This window comes from Antechinus flavipes, chromosome 4, assembly GCF_016432865.1.
Source record: "Antechinus flavipes isolate AdamAnt ecotype Samford, QLD, Australia chromosome 4, AdamAnt_v2, whole genome shotgun sequence".
Lineage (NCBI taxonomy): Eukaryota > Metazoa > Chordata > Mammalia > Dasyuromorphia > Dasyuridae > Antechinus > Antechinus flavipes.
Window position 1 is genome coordinate 41032787 of NC_067401.1, and position 16316 is coordinate 41049102.

Here is a 16316-nt window from a genome sequence, read left to right on the forward strand (position 1 = left end):
GACATTCCCTGATCCATCCTTTACTCCCCAAAGCCTCAAAGACTCCAGCCCTACCTGATATCATTTTCTAAGTGTTTTGTATCTACCTATTTATCCCTGTGCATGATGTCTCTCCAGACCGATGATAAATTCCTTTGAGAGAATCTGTATTTTCAGTGCCTATCAGTTTCTGGCATGCTCTAGATGCTCAATAAGTGCTTTTGATCGATTTTTTAAAAATTAAAAAGATGTTACAAACAAGTCTCTAGAATGAAGCCTCCTTATAGGGTTCAAACAATAGAAGGGTTCCTGATTACTAGTCTATAGGAATCTATTTCAAATGAGAAGTATATCAGAATAAGAAGATGACAATCAGGGAAACTTCACTCAGCTGAATCAGTTTGGGATGTCCTCTATGAAATCTTTGTTCAATGTCTTTTTTTGTCATTGCTGAGGAAACTTCCCTTTTTAAAACTGTTGAGTGACCTATGGATATCTTGTTTCATTCTAAGTCAACAAACTATCAAGAGATTTGCTAGAGTGTTGCTGCCAGTCCAGGCACAGCAGCCAGTTAGGTCTTATCTTGGGGGGACAGACTGAAGGACAAGTTGAAAATAAGACATGGGTCAGGTGGGAGAGGTGAAAAACAAATTCCCTTTATTGATCTGAGGGCAAGGGTTTATATACGTTTTTAGCAAAAGCAACATTATGTATTTTTCCCATGGGAAACATGAACCACAACTGTTTCCCAGCTTCCCTGTTATCTCAGAGATAATACCGTTCTCAAGAGACTGGGTGGTGAGCCAACATTCCTAAATTTACACAGCCTCGGGCTTCAGGACAAACAACAGGGAAAACCTGGGCTGGCCTGAATCCTCTGATTCTTCAGAGCTGGCCCTCAACACTATAATTAAACTCAGAACAGAGCAAGACTATTGATTCATACATTTCCTTACCATAGAAACACTCTTCAACTCTTATCTTCATTTTCTTTGATCATCTAGTTAGAGAGAATAGAAGGAAATGAGAAGATGGCAGTTAAATATTTTACCCCTTTTGTCTAGTTTAGAGTATTGATGGATAGGAATATGGGAGATCTTATTTTGGGTTTATTTAATTAATTGGTGTTGAAACATTGTTTCCTATAGGTCTGCAGGCTGAGGGTAGAAATAAGAACTGATTGCTCTTGTTTAAGCAAAAGCCAAAATGTCAGGTGAGAAACCAATCAAGAAACAACATGTATCACCCATCCTGGATTATTTTATATATTTTTTAACTTATTTTGTTTTAGCTGTTCTGTGTTTGCCATCAATACAATGTGAACACACCGATGGGAAATATTCCTCTCCCCAGATCTAACCTTGGTTAAGAAGAATTGGATGGAGGAGAGAAGCAAGCCCTACCAGTCCAGCTGAGATGAATTGAAAGCTTATGAGTACTCCAGCAGGAGAGATGAGACTTGAATTCCCTATAGTTCTGGAAGTGTGAATTGCCTCAGCCACATGCATTCTTTATGTGTCTATCTCATTGCTATTACTCTAAATGTATGCCCTCTTTTACTACAGAAATGACATATATTTGTAGTATGCCTGCTTTGGCTAAGATGACAGGAAAAAATGATAAATATTAGGGGGGATGTTGGTGGAGCTATTCAATTTGGAGCTCTGTCCAAAGGGTCTTATTAAACTGTGCATGCCCTTTGATGCATAAGTATTTCTACTGGGCCTATATCCCAAAGAGATCATAAAAAAGGGAAACAAATCCAAATGTGTAAAAAATGTAGCAGCTCTTTTTGTAGTGGCAAAGAACTAGAAACTGAGTGGATGCCCATCAGATAAAGAATGGCTGAATAAGTTATGATATATGAATGTAAAGGAATATTATTGTTCTATAAGAAATGATAAGCAGGCTGATTTCAGAGAGGCCTGGAGAGACTACCTTGAACTGGTGCTAACTGAAGTGAATGGAACCAAGAGCACATTTTACAGCAACAAGATTAGGTGATGATCAACTCTGATGAATATGGTTCTTTTCAACTATAAAGTAATTCAGTCCAATTCCAATAGATTTGTGATGAAAAGAGCCATCTACATCCAGAAAGAGACCTGTGGGGACCGAATGTAGATCACAACATACTATTTTCATCTTTTTTGTTATTCTTTACTTGCTTTTTTTTCTTTTTCTATTTGATCTGATTTTTCTTGTGCAGCATGATAAATGTGGAAATATGTGTATAAGAAATGTACCTCTCCTCAAACTCAAATGACATATATTAGATTATTTGCTATTTAAGGGAGAAGGTGGGGGAAAGGAGGGAGAAAATTTGGAGTGCAGGGTTTTGCTGGGGGTAAGTATTGAAATCTTTCTGCATGTGTTTTGAAAGTAAAAAGCTAATTTTTAAAAAGAAGTATATGGGGAGGGGGGCAAGAAGAGGAGAGAATATTTAATAGCTACCATCCTTACCTTATTTTAATAAAAACCTTGGTTGAAAACTTATGTCTGCTCACTCTAACAAAAGAAACATGCATTTATTAAAGTGACTACTATGTAGCATCTCATTTGATAAAACAAGTATGGGAGGTAGGTACTATTAACATTTTCATTTTACAGTTACAAAGAACTTTTCCAGAACCACACAGCTAGTATATGAGAGATTTTAACTCCTGTCTTCCCTAGTTAGATAAGAGACCAGCCTTCTATTCAAAGTGTGACCAAGCCACCCAACAGGCCCAGAGGGAAAGTACATAGATAAAAGATAGTGAAGCAAAGTAGCGGAAACCCAGATGCACAGATTATATAACTCTATAATCTTATGGAGATCTAAGCTGCAACCTGAGAAAGAAATTTGGAAACAGCGCTCAGTAAGGGATGTTATAAATCTATCACACATTTCATTTTTAAAATATATCTAAATATAGCTAGTCCTTTGGATGTGGGAGTCCAGCTCCATTGAATATGGAGAACATGATCATAAAATTACAGGAATCCGACAGGATTCTGTTGAGCAGTCTGTTTATTGATCTGCAAGCCAGAGTTTATATACTCTCTAAATTAATATTGCAATAATACCAAACTTTTTTGGCTACTTAGTGCACATGCCAAGGTTACAGGTACACATTTCCAACATTCCAGCTTGACAATAACATTAATCAGTAACTAGCAATAAATTATTATATTATATATTATTATTAATATATTATTATATAATTATAATATTAATTATATTATTATAAATATATTTATCTAACAGTCATAAATTGGAGCAATTAACAGAAACTACTTATCAAACAAAATCAAAAATTGCATAGTTTGTAATGTCTTGTTCCAGTTGTAATGTCTTGTTCCAGTTACCTGCATTGTCCACCAAGATACCTTAAATTTATCTCAAGATATCTTTCATCACTGTCAGGGAAGACTGTGAACCAATGCTTTGAAATTCCAGTAGCCCTTACAGAGAGCAGATCTCAAGTAATACTTGGATCAGACTCTTCTTGTACATAGACTTATTCAATGCTGGCCCTCTACATTTGGGTTTGGAAGTACTAAAAGTCTGATTTCATTCTTACTGGGAGCCTCCCAAAAAGGAAACTTTATTAATAAAAATGAAGACTTTCTCTGTAATCTATAGCTCAGCACAGAAAGCTTAAGATGCTCAGCATCCCAAGACTAATTTGCATCAAAAGTTGAAAGCGGTGAAGAGATAATTTTTCTATCCACTATATCATGATACTTCTCAGAGCAATATTAAATATACATTAAAGCCCCTGTGGTGGCAAAATGAAGAAATAGGTTCTGGGAAATCAGATCTCAAACAATTCTTCCAAGCTTGGTTTACTATTTTCCATTATCCCTGACCTCCTTCTATCATTCATCTCCAAAGTAAACCAAATTGCAATGTCTACCTGGATTTTCATTACCCTAGACAATAAAACCCGTCAACAAAATTGACAATAATACTGCCGTGACTCGGATTCGAACCGAGGTTGCTGCGGCCACAACGCAGAGTACTAACCACTATACGATCACGGCTCGCCACTTAATCAGACGTTGACAATGTCCAATTCGTCTCTTGCTACCATTTAAATCTGCTTTCCCCATTAAAGCAAAGTTTTTTCTTCAAACTGTTTTTCACTTGGCTTTCTGATGGTACTAGGTTCTCTTGTTCTAGTCTAAATTTATCTTCCAAGAGTGGAGTTCGGCAGTTCACAATGGGCACTGTGTAAAAAGTTCCCAATAAGTTAATATTAGAATATGGCCTCTTCTCTCCATTCACAGGGAAACAGTCCCAGTCCACACTATCGTGTGTGGTGGGTGTGTGTGTGTGTGTGTGTGTGTGTGTGTGTGTGTGTGTGTGTGTGTGTTTAACTGTGTCTCTCATTTCATGGCTACCTCTCCTTTATCTGTATTGTCCCACATTTCCCAGGGCTCCCAGGGTTTAAGAATCCTCTCTCTGACTCTCTGTCTGTTTCTATCTATCTCTGTGTCCCTCCCTCCCCTCTCAAACTCCCACAGGTCAGCCGAAAATCCTCTGGGTACTTTACTGGAATTGGATTTTCGTGGTTTGTGACATCTTCATCACAATCGCAATTGGCCTCCAGGAGAAATGGGAAGAAGTGATAGGTGCTTGGAAGCTGGTTTCTTCCTTTCTCTCTCATATCTTTTTACCACAGGATTTGATTCATGAGTGCCAGGAGATGAAATAAACCAGGAGGACAACAGCTCCTCCCCGGGGATTGAGAGAGCATTCTGCCTCCTCACCTGCACCTTCACAAATCCCCACCCCACGGCTCCATCTCTCCTTGCCATCTGACTCAGTACACCGCAGTTCTACTTAAGATACGACCTGAGTCCTAAAGGATTTAATTGAGAGGACCCTTCGTCCATGGCCCACGAGGATCTGGAAGGTCCGGGAGGGGGGGGGGGGGGCGGAAAGGAGGAAGCCAGCACTTCATAAAGGAAAAAAGAGACCTCATTATTCCCACCCCCAACTTCCATCCCTCTGCAGGTCAGTGGCTAAAACAACTAAACAATTTCAAATGAACCATTTTCACTTCATTGCAATTGAAGAAAGGAGACACTTGATATCCATGTGGGACAGAGGCAGAGAAGGGAGAAAGAAGGGGGTGAGAAGATATTAGTATGTGTCCTATACATCTCACTAAGCCCAGCCTATCTTTCAAGAGAACGTCAGTTTTATCTCGTGGAATTTAAAGCAAAGTCAATGAATTAGTGAGGTCCCTTATTAGCTGCTTTCTATTTCTTAACGAGCAACGAGGAAACCATTTGGTGTTTGTTCGGATTAGCCACACCTAGCGTAAGAATCGCGCTAGAGAGAGTAGTTTTGCTTTTTCTTTTCGACCTCCTTTCCCACCTCCTTTCCCACAAGACGGAGCAGGGAACAATTTTATTCCCTTGATTTTATTATTAGTTATTATTATTATTACCTCTGGGTTCTCTGACACAGAAAAAAAAAAAAAAAGAACGACAGATTTCTGTTCGAGTTGTTCGGTCATGTCAGTCGCGTTTTGCTCAAGAGACAAGTAAAAAGCGAATTCTGCTCTAGAGTTTGTGGGTCAAGGTCATTGTCTCTCTCTCTCTTTTTTAATCAGTCCATGGCTTCAAATCTATCATTACCTCCATTCTCACGGAGAGAGGTGAGAGTGAATTTTAATTCTGCGATACTCACCTCTTTGACCCTAGGTGAAAAATCCAGGCGCATCTACCCAGTTTTCAATTTAATGAGGGAATCTCTGAGCCCTCCCAAGTTGTCTTTCTTTCATTCCTAAGGAACATGCCTTAAGTCAAAATTACTCTGATTCTCATTGATTGTCCACCAAAGAGTCTCAGACCAAGCCTTGTATGTTTCAGTCTTTGTTTGGGTCCTAATTGACTCAGATTAAACGTAAATAGTAGTCATTTCTGCTTTGGCCAGAAACATTGAAGGTCTTCCCCTCTCAGATTTATTTAGCTTTTTTTTTTTTTTTGGGGGGGGGAGGGTTAAGAGGAAATTCTTTCCTTCAATTACTACCTAGCCTCAATCACTGATTGGGTGTGGCCTGTCAAACAGATTTGTGGAAGACCCTAGCTTATATCACCTAGAGTAAATTCGGCAGAGAAAGGAAAATGATACTCAGAAGGACCCTCGGATGAAAGCAGTCTTGACCCGGGCAAGAGATGTAGAAGATCTTTCTTTCTGGCCCTGAATGAATGAATGAATGAAAAAATATTTGCTTCCCTAGGGATGTGGAAGGCGTCAGAGTGACTGTCAGATGAGGATTTCTGGAAGCCTTCCCTTACGGTTGACATGCAGGCTCTCACACTCAGCGGTTTGCTTTGTTTGTCTTTTGCAAGTGCGGGTAATGCGACCGTGAAAATCTTCCAAGAGCTCCTTTGTGCTGTTGCTGTGGACTCGGATAACGCTTTCGAGTTACAGCCGGCACTGCCAGCCAGAGGCTACAGAAGAAAGCTTCAGAGAAAGCGGCGGGCGACGAGACAGACCGGGCTGGGCTGGGCGGCCCGGAGGAAACGCGGAAGTTTCAGGGAGGAGCGAGAGTGAGAGTGAAATGTCCGCCGTTTGTGAGTGCGCCGCTATGGGCGCCGCCCGACAGCGGAGTTACAAGTGCCGGACTCGCCCCCAGGGAAGCTGTGTCTCGGGGTGAATGCGGGGCCTTCGCTTCGCCCACGAGGTGCGAGTCCCTGGGGGAAATAGTCCCTAGCAGACAGATGCCCCGCCGGCGCCGAAGTGAACTAAGAGATGTCGAGGCAAAGAAGAGTCGGTGGCAATAACGGAACGTGGTTTCCGTAGTGTAGTGGTTATCACGTTCGCCTCACACGCGAAAGGTCCCCGGTTCGAAACCGGGCGGAAACACTTCTTGGACCCTTTTTGCACTTTGTCTCCGCAAACCCGCCTCCACATTGCCCGGTTGCGCTGGCAGCTCGCAACAAATGCTACTAGAACCTCTGGGGCTCACCTTTCTCGCCATCTTGGCGCTTGTTATGCCGGCTCCTACCTACCTTGTTGTGGCAGTTTGTTCGCTCCTGAAGCTCTTAAACTAACGGGGGGCCACACAGGAGGGCCACCTGCCCCTCGCGATCAGTCAACTAGTCTTTATTGAAAGGCTTGTCTACCAGGTGCCAAGCACGGGGCTGAACGTTGGCGATATCAACAAAGGCAAAGGACCGGTACAACCCTCAAGGAGCTCACGATCCAAGAAATGGGGGTGTCCCGGCTTTTGGCCGAGATGGCGTACTGGCGAGCTAGATATTTGCTTCAACATCCAGATGATCAGCGCCTTCCCTCCGGTCGGGAACTTCCTGTAGATGCCAAAGTGCACGGCCCTGACCCAAGTTCAGTAATCCAGACCCTGACCCAGACAGACACCAAAACGTCCAGAGCGCAAACCATTCTGCGTTCCGCTTCTGACCCCTCTCAAGACTCTGGGTCTGCGGACGACTTAGCCTCACGAAAATAACGTCCACTTTTGTTTCCGCCCGGTTTCGAACCGGGGACCTTTCGCGTGTGAGGCGAACGTGATAACCACTACACTACGGAAACGCGGCGCGGGGGACTCGTCCAGGAACGCCCCTTCGAGTGGGAAGGCTCGCCCAGCCCGTTCAGGCCCACTCAGCCTCCCTTGCAAGCCAGCCTTCGTAGAACTCTCCCCTGGGCTCTAAGAACCTGTAGCAGGCGCCCGGCACAATTTGCTACGGAGGCGGAAGCAGGCGCTGGGGAGCGCTTAACGTCTGGTCAGACACCGAGACGCCAACGTCGTCCCCTGCATCCCAGCCAAACTGACTTTTGTCTTGCCACTGCACTGCGATGGAAGACGGATCAAGACCACGACTTTGTGCGATTGTGCCTCGCTGCAGTCCCATTCACTCCCGAGTCAAGACCTCCCCCCGTGCTGTCAGTCATCTTCCAAAACCAAGGACAAACGACTCTCACCTGTGGAAAGCTGCTCCTGCTCTCGAGAGCAACGGTGTGGTCACTGGCAGGTGCTCACCCAGCTCTGCTGGTTCCGTCTCTCTCCACTGCCAGCTCACCTCCTTCCACCTCCACGCTCTGGTTTAGCCACGGAAGAAATAATGGAGCATGTGGAGTTGGGTGACTAGTTCTTCAAAGAAAATGGGGGAGAAAAAGAACGCGCCCAACGTGGGGCTCGAACCCACGACCCTGAGATTAAGAGTCTCATGCTCTACCGACTGAGCTAGCCGGGCGACAAGAAACACGGTTTCCTTGTCCCTTTTCTCCGCCCGCTCCTCCCCCCCCCCCCCCCCCCAACCGTGGATACCATTCCTGGAATACAGTCCCTTAAGGATTGTCCTTTATAGAGTCCTTTTGTTCTATCAGTTGTTAGCCTGGGTAAAGGGGAAGCCCTAGGTGAAGTACGGAAAATTGTTCTTCAAACTCTCTTCCTTTCCTCCTCCTTCTCCTCATTTTCCTCCTCCTCTTGTCTCTTGTCTTCTCTTTCCCCTCCTTTTCCTTCTTCCCAACCCTCAAATGTGTATCTCTCCAAATTTAATGCCAGTGTCTGAATAAATTATTAGCTTAATCACTAATTGGTGACTATTAATTAGTCACTTGGACGTGACTGATTCTTTAAAGAAAATGGAGGAGAGAAAAGGACAATGCGCCCAACGTGGGGCTCGAACCCACGACCCTGAGATTAAGAGTCTCATGCTCTACCGACTGAGCTAGCCGGACGACTAATGATAGTCTTTTCTTCTCTTTTCTTCGGCCATCTCCACGCCTCATTCTTGGAATCCAGTCCCTCAGGATTGTCCTTTTTAGAATCTTTTTGTTCTATCAAGAGTCAGCTCAATTAAGGCCAAGTCTTCGTCTTCTTGACCCCCACTTGGCTGATTTGTGTATGTTTTCAATGGATTGTCCTCTTGTCCAACTTCCATTCACACCTAGCAAAACCTGACCACAGGTTCACACTTTCGCTCTTCTCTGCACCTATTTAATAGTGGCTGAAGAGGAAGCGAGAGAGTTTTGCGACCTGGCAAAGTGCGTTTGATAGGAATTGACACAGTCTGGTGTAATCCGGGCAACTGAGCAGTCTCTATGAGGTAGTCAATGTTCACTGAAGGATCTTAAAAAAAAAAAAAAACCCAAATGGGATCTGGATGTCCGGCACAAAGTCGTGTTGATAGTGAGTGTGCCTTGCGTCCCTCCACCCCCCTTCCTCTCCACGACCCAGGATTTAGCGCCTTTTCCATCTTTTTGGACTCTAGCTGATGCTTCCATTCCCTGAGTACAAATGAGCCTTTCTTGTAGAACCGGTATGAAAGCGGAGAAAACTCCAAAGCAATGATCCCTTGCACGAGTAAGGCAAGAAAAAAATACAACATGGTTGGTACTTTAATTTTCCCTACATCAAAACCCACCTTCAAGGGCTTCCAATGTGAAAATACCGTAGAAAAAATAAAGAGAAAAAAAGTTTTCTTGTGTTTCCCAGCTAGCTCAGTCGGTAGAGCATGAGACTCTTAATCTCAGGGTCGTGGGTTCGAGCCCCACGTTGGGCGCGTCAACCTTTCTCCCCCCATTTGCTTTAAGAACCAATCATTCAACAAGCTAACAACTTTTGGTACTTCATCTAGGACTTCCCCTTTAACCTTCAAGCTAACCTTTGATAGAACTAGATTCTAAAAAGGACAATACCTGAGGGAATGCATTTCAGGAATGGTACCCACTTGTGCGAGGAAATGGAAAAGGAAATACCTTTTCTGTTGCCGGGCTAGCTCAGTCGGTAGAGTATGAGACTCTTAATCTCAGGGTCATGGGTTCGAACCCCACGTTGGGCTCACTGTCCTTTTCTCTCTCCCAGTTTCTTTAAAGAACCAATAGTCACCAATTAGTGACTAAGCTAATAATTCATTCAGACACTGGCACTAAACTTGGAGAGATACACATTTGAGGGTTGGGAAGAAGGAAAAGGAGGGGAAAGAGAAGACAAGAGACAAGAGGAGGAGGAAAATGAGGAGGAGGAGGGGAGGAAGAGAGTTTGAAGAACAATTTTCCGTACTTCACCTAGGGCTTCCCCTTTACCCAGGCTAACAACTGATAGAACAAAAGGACTCTATAAAGGACAATCCTTAAGGGACTGTATTCCAGGAATGGTATCCACGGTTGGGGGGGGGGGGGGGGGGAGCGGGCGGAGAAAAGGGACAAGGAAACCGTGTTTCTTGTCGCCCGGCTAGCTCAGTCGGTAGAGCATGAGACTCTTAATCTCAGGGTCGTGGGTTCGAGCCCCACGTTGGGCGCGTTCTTTTTCTCTCCCATTTTCTTTGAAGAACTAGTCACCCAACTCCACATGCTCCATTATTTCTTCCGTGGCTAAACCAGAGCGTGGAGGTGGAAGGAGGTGAGCTGGCAGTGGAGAGAGACGGAACCAGCAGAGCTGGGTGAGCACCTGCCAGTGACCACACCGTTGCTCTCGAGAGCAGGAGCAGCTTTCCACAGGTGAGAGTCGTTTGTCCTTGGTTTTGGAAGATGACTGACAGCACGGGGGGAGGTCTTGACTCGGGAGTGAATGGGACTGCAGCGAGGCACAATCGCACAAAGTCGTGGTCTTGATCCGTCTTCCATCGCAGTGCAGTGGCAAGACAAAAGTCAGTTTGGCTGGGATGCAGGGGACGACGTTGGCGTCTCGGTGTCTGACCAGACGTTAAGCGCTCCCCAGCGCCTGCTTCCGCCTCCGTAGCAAATTGTGCCGGGCGCCTGCTACAGGTTCTTAGAGCCCAGGGGAGAGTTCTACGAAGGCTGGCTTGCAAGGGAGGCTGAGTGGGCCTGAACGGGCTGGGCGAGCCTTCCCACTCGAAGGGGCGTTCCTGGACGAGTCCCCCGCGCCGCGTTTCCGTAGTGTAGTGGTTATCACGTTCGCCTCACACGCGAAAGGTCCCCGGTTCGAAACCGGGCGGAAACAAAAGTGGACGTTATTTTCGTGAGGCTAAGTCGTCCGCAGACCCAGAGTCTTGAGAGGGGTCAGAAGCGGAACGCAGAATGGTTTGCGCTCTGGACGTTTTGGTGTCTGTCTGGGTCAGGGTCTGGATTACTGAACTTGGGTCAGGGCCGTGCACTTTGGCATCTACAGGAAGTTCCCGACCGGAGGGAAGGCGCTGATCATCTGGATGTTGAAGCAAATATCTAGCTCGCCAGTACGCCATCTCGGCCAAAAGCCGGGACACCCCCATTTCTTGGATCGTGAGCTCCTTGAGGGTTGTACCGGTCCTTTGCCTTTGTTGATATCGCCAACGTTCAGCCCCGTGCTTGGCACCTGGTAGACAAGCCTTTCAATAAAGACTAGTTGACTGATCGCGAGGGGCAGGTGGCCCTCCTGTGTGGCCCCCCGTTAGTTTAAGAGCTTCAGGAGCGAACAAACTGCCACAACAAGGTAGGTAGGAGCCGGCATAACAAGCGCCAAGATGGCGAGAAAGGTGAGCCCCAGAGGTTCTAGTAGCATTTGTTGCGAGCTGCCAGCGCAACCGGGCAATGTGGAGGCGGGTTTGCGGAGACAAAGTGCAAAAAGGGTCCAAGAAGTGTTTCCGCCCGGTTTCGAACCGGGGACCTTTCGCGTGTGAGGCGAACGTGATAACCACTACACTACGGAAACCACGTTCCGTTATTGCCACCGACTCTTCTTTGCCTCGACATCTCTTAGTTCACTTCGGCGCCGGCGGGGCATCTGTCTGCTAGGGACTATTTCCCCCAGGGACTCGCACCTCGTGGGCGAAGCGAAGGCCCCGCATTCACCCCGAGACACAGCTTCCCTGGGGGCGAGTCCGGCACTTGTAACTCCGCTGTCGGGCGGCGCCCATAGCGGCGCACTCACAAACGGCGGACATTTCACTCTCACTCTCGCTCCTCCCTGAAACTTCCGCGTTTCCTCCGGGCCGCCCAGCCCAGCCCAGCCCGGTCTGTCTCGTCGCCCGCCGCTTTCTCTGAAGCTTTCTTCTGTAGCCTCTGGCTGGCAGTGCCGGCTGTAACTCGAAAGCGTTATCCGAGTCCACAGCAACAGCACAAAGGAGCTCTTGGAAGATTTTCACGGTCGCATTACCCGCACTTGCAAAAGACAAACAAAGCAAACCGCTGAGTGTGAGAGCCTGCATGTCAACCGTAAGGGAAGGCTTCCAGAAATCCTCATCTGACAGTCACTCTGACGCCTTCCACATCCCTAGGGAAGCAAATATTTTTTCATTCATTCATTCATTCAGGGCCAGAAAGAAAGATCTTCTACATCTCTTGCCCGGGTCAAGACTGCTTTCATCCGAGGGTCCTTCTGAGTATCATTTTCCTTTCTCTACTGAATTTACTCTGGTCCTTTGTCGTCTTCTTCAAATTATTTCTCTCTCTCTCTCTCTCTCTCTCTCTCTCTCTCTCTCTCTCTCTCTGTCTCTCTCGGCGAGAAATAACTCACAATTAGCCATTCCTTAGTTGTCTGGGGCACCTTTTCTTTTTTTCCCCCAAAAGGTTTTTTTTTCCCCTCTTAAAAAAGAAATTCAATGAATATTATGATGGATGTTGGTACTCTTCTTTATCTCTTGGCTTAGAAAATATATACATACATATATAAATACATACAGAAATGAGATCATTGGATCAAAGGGTAGGAACACTTTCGTGACGATCATATAATTCCAATTTCTTTTCCAACATGTTTGAACCAATTTGCAATTGAGTTTCACCATCAGTAAATGAGTTTTTCTTTCTTCCAAAGGTCCCTCCAACAATGACGATTCCATATTATGTTATTTTTGCTAATTTGCTGGGTTTGAGGTAAAACTTTGGAGTCATTTTTGACTTGTGCTTATTTCTTTTTATTTGTGATTTGCAGTAATATTTCATAAGGTGATTTATCATTTGAAAGTCTTTTAGAAATTGATCAAAATCATTTGAAATAATGATTTGTTTTGCCAGATAGTACTTAGTTTCATAAATGAGTAAATTTTCAGGATATCAGACTTCTTTCAAGTGGTTTCAGATGTAAGTTTTGCCGGTACATGACTGTCTTCGTTCTTATAATGCCTGCCTTGATCCTCTTCCTGCAGGAGTTTTTACATTTTCTGTGGTTTAAAAAAAAAAAAAAAAAAAAAAAAAAACCTTAATTTTCTCTTTTAATATTATCTCTATCACTTATTTGGTTAAGAACTTCCACTGAGTTGTAATTATGAAAGATACTCCTTTCACTCTCCTCTAATTTGGGTAGATCATATATTTGGAATTTCAGTATATGATAGAAGAAATCAGGCTAAACTTATTTTCTACCAAAATGAGTTTCATTGTCCCTGGAAGTTTTTTTGTTTTTTTTTTGTTTTTTTAATAAAATGCATTTCTTATCAGTGTCTTTGCTTACTTCCCCTACAGCCATTAACATAGCCCTTCCATTATTGGAAGCTTTTAAGTAAGTATTCAAAAAAGGGGAAAATGATTCACCAAAGTTAAATAACACATAAGATGTCTGATATTCTGTGCAGAGATATGTCTCCATAAAAATCCAGCTATTCAAATGTTTTTTCTCTAAGGTCAAGCATAGCTGATTTTGTCATATTCCAGTTTCAGTCTTTTTTGTTGTTTTTCCTTTCCATTTATGTTGCTCTAATTATTATATGTATTGGTTTCTTAGTACTTAACTTCGCTTTGTAGCAGTCCAATTGTCTTTTCATGCTTTTTAGTTTTGATCATTTCATACAGAAAGAGGTGGATATGACTAAAAAATCAATTTACCATGGCATTAATATTTCATTATATCAGTTGCTTTAGCTTGTTTTTATTCCAGTTTATTATTACCCAGTTGGCGATTATCTACTTTGGTTCCATTTCCTTGTTACAACGTAATACTTATAGCAGGATTTTTTGTAATAAGTGGAACTTTTATTTTTTTATCATTGCATTCCTTAGAGCAGATGCTATCCATATTAGTTTACAAATTTAGTGTTATACTGCTTAACCTAGCAACCAGATGTTTTACAGAGCTAGAAAAATAATCACAAAAATCATTTGAAGGAACAAAAGGTCTGTTATTAAATGAAATAATGGGGGAAATTAGAAATGACAGGGAAAAGTCACAGAGCACTTCCAGATGCCAGACTACTTTATAAAACTATATAATTGTTGAACATCACCTCAACCCTTCAACTCTCACCACTTCCTTATCAAGGCAAGGGGGGTTGCATAAAAGAAAGAACTGATTGAAAAGAAAATAAAATAGATGCTTTTAGTTATATGAAATGAAAATATCTTCCCAGGAGAGAATTATTGTAAGTACAATGGGAAAGGAAGCAGTTGATGTAGAAAGAAATCTCTATATCAAATCTCTCTGTTAAGGGACTAATATCTAAGATATATAGGCACTTAACAGAAATAATATAAAACCAAAAATCATTCCCCAAAAAGAATGGCAGACCATTAACAACCATATGTAATGTTGCTCCAAATCACTAAATACAAAAATCCAAACAACTCTCAGGTTCCTGTCACATCACACTCAGCAAAGTTGTGAAGATGCCAAAAGAGAATAGTCAATGTTAGATGAATCATGGGGAAGGAGACATAGTAATGAACTGGTAGATGCAGTCGTGGTGTAGTATATAGATAGAAAACTGGACCTGAAGTTAAATCTCTATGTGATCCTGGTAAATCACAGAATCCTTTGTCTCAGTTTCCTCATCTGTAAAATAAACTGAAAAAAGAAATGGCAAACCACTCCATTATCTTTGCCAAGAAAACTCAAATGAGATCACAAAGAATCAGAAATGACGAACAACAATAACAAAATCACTATTAGGAGAACTGAACATTGGTCCAAGCATTCTAGAAGATATTTTGGAATTGTGATTAGAAAATGATTAAAATGTCTCTTTGACCCAGAGTTCTCAGATTGGTAGTAGAATGGGAGTTTTATGTTTATTCCCAAATATTAAGAAGCTTGATATTTTTTCATTTTCTCAAAAGCACTCAACCTCAATATGTATTGAATGATGTATGACAAATGCTGAGTCTGTGAATTTTATTGAGATAGTAAGTTATAGTTCTATAGTCCATGATTTCTACCAAAGTCAGGGTCTCCTTAAGCAAATTGCTCTCCAATTTTTCCACCTTGTTTAGAATGCATTAGATCAGGAAAGTCAAAGAGAGATAAATTCTTTCCCCACAACTCCTTAGGAATTGTAAATATGCAATCCAGGTAAAATATTCTATCACCACTAGGAGTACGATTATATTTCTCCCATGTCTTTTCAAAAGGCTTCCAAGAACTTATCCTAAGTATGTGCAGTACTATTTAACAATATTCTTCTTTAACCAGAACAAATACAAGCATCAAATGCTGTTTGGCAAAGCAAAATCTGTTTCTCAGTAACTCAAGTCTTTTCTCTTGACCCAAGAAGGCAAAGCCATTGCTTTTGTGGATATAGAATAAAATGCCTTGGTTGGCCCCAACTGCTTCTAGTGTCGTGTATGAGATATGTTACAAATTGGCACAGCACTTAGTCACATATTTCTAACCTTTACCACTTTCTCAACAGCAAGACAATGAAATTTCAGTCCCCAGTGTTATCATCATTATTTCTAGGCACTGTCTCAAAAGTTTCTCACACCTGATTCTTCATCACACAATTGTTCTTGGGGTCAGTCTTCCAAGGACTCAAGCAAGGAGGATTAAACAAACCTCTCATTGACTGTATATTCTCTGGTGGAAACCAGAAGTTTCAGGTTCACTTTTAAGTTGTTACAAGTAGGCTGAATCTGATTCAGGTTGATCTTGTAGTTCATGTTCTAAACTATATGGGAATGAGATACTCCCAGTCAATCCAACAATTATCAAAGGAAATTTACACAGTTGTAGCTGAGAGATTATATTCAACATGAATACAGACAGCATTCATTGAGTTTGAGCTTTCTTGTAAACAATTTAAGATTATGAATTTAGCCATCATCAATAAACACAAACATTTCAATACACAGAGGGGAGAAAGTTGCATGTGAAATTGCAATTTTTAAAAGTAGAATTTGTTTAAATGTATATGAAATTTCATTGGATGATAACAAAACTTCTCCATTTATGTTTTCCCTTCTCCTCTCTTCCAGATAGTTTAAAAATAGTTTTCATTTTTCTACTTATTTTTTTCCTTCCTTCCTTCTCTTCTTCATTTTTTCCTTACTTGTTTACTTCCTCCTTTCTTCCTTTGTTTCTTCCTCCCTCCCTTCCTTCCTGTCTTCATCAAAATCACTAGTCACCTTCCATCTGTCACAGTTCTTTCTACCCTACCCCAAGAAAAATAAAAGTTCCTCCTTGTAATAATCAAATATAATTAAGCAAAACAAGTACATATATTTT

At 42.7% G+C, this 16316-nt stretch overlaps 9 non-coding genes across 9 annotated transcripts; 4 read left to right on the top strand and 5 right to left on the bottom strand.

Moving 5' to 3' along the window:
- Window positions 1-3936: 3936 nt before the first annotated feature.
- Window positions 3937-4008, bottom strand: TRNAH-GUG (transfer RNA histidin (anticodon GUG)). The gene has a single exon. It is a non-coding gene; the product is annotated as a tRNA-His (tRNA).
- A 2766-nt stretch (window positions 4009-6774) lies between these two features.
- On the top strand, window positions 6775-6847 carry TRNAV-CAC (transfer RNA valine (anticodon CAC)). Its single transcript has one exon. It is a non-coding gene; the product is annotated as a tRNA-Val (tRNA).
- Window positions 6848-7461: 614 nt separating this feature from the next.
- TRNAV-CAC (transfer RNA valine (anticodon CAC)) lies at window positions 7462-7534 on the bottom strand. The gene has a single exon. It is a non-coding gene; the product is annotated as a tRNA-Val (tRNA).
- Window positions 7535-8123: 589 nt separating this feature from the next.
- Window positions 8124-8196, bottom strand: TRNAK-CUU (transfer RNA lysine (anticodon CUU)). Its single transcript has one exon. It is a non-coding gene; the product is annotated as a tRNA-Lys (tRNA).
- A 414-nt stretch (window positions 8197-8610) lies between these two features.
- TRNAK-CUU (transfer RNA lysine (anticodon CUU)) lies at window positions 8611-8683 on the bottom strand. Its single transcript has one exon. It is a non-coding gene; the product is annotated as a tRNA-Lys (tRNA).
- Window positions 8684-9434: 751 nt separating this feature from the next.
- On the top strand, window positions 9435-9507 carry TRNAK-CUU (transfer RNA lysine (anticodon CUU)). Its single transcript has one exon. It is a non-coding gene; the product is annotated as a tRNA-Lys (tRNA).
- A 665-nt stretch (window positions 9508-10172) lies between these two features.
- Window positions 10173-10245, top strand: TRNAK-CUU (transfer RNA lysine (anticodon CUU)). The gene has a single exon. It is a non-coding gene; the product is annotated as a tRNA-Lys (tRNA).
- A 589-nt stretch (window positions 10246-10834) lies between these two features.
- On the top strand, window positions 10835-10907 carry TRNAV-CAC (transfer RNA valine (anticodon CAC)). Its single transcript has one exon. It is a non-coding gene; the product is annotated as a tRNA-Val (tRNA).
- A 614-nt stretch (window positions 10908-11521) lies between these two features.
- Window positions 11522-11594, bottom strand: TRNAV-CAC (transfer RNA valine (anticodon CAC)). The gene has a single exon. It is a non-coding gene; the product is annotated as a tRNA-Val (tRNA).
- Between the last annotated feature and the right edge of the window lie 4722 nt (window positions 11595-16316).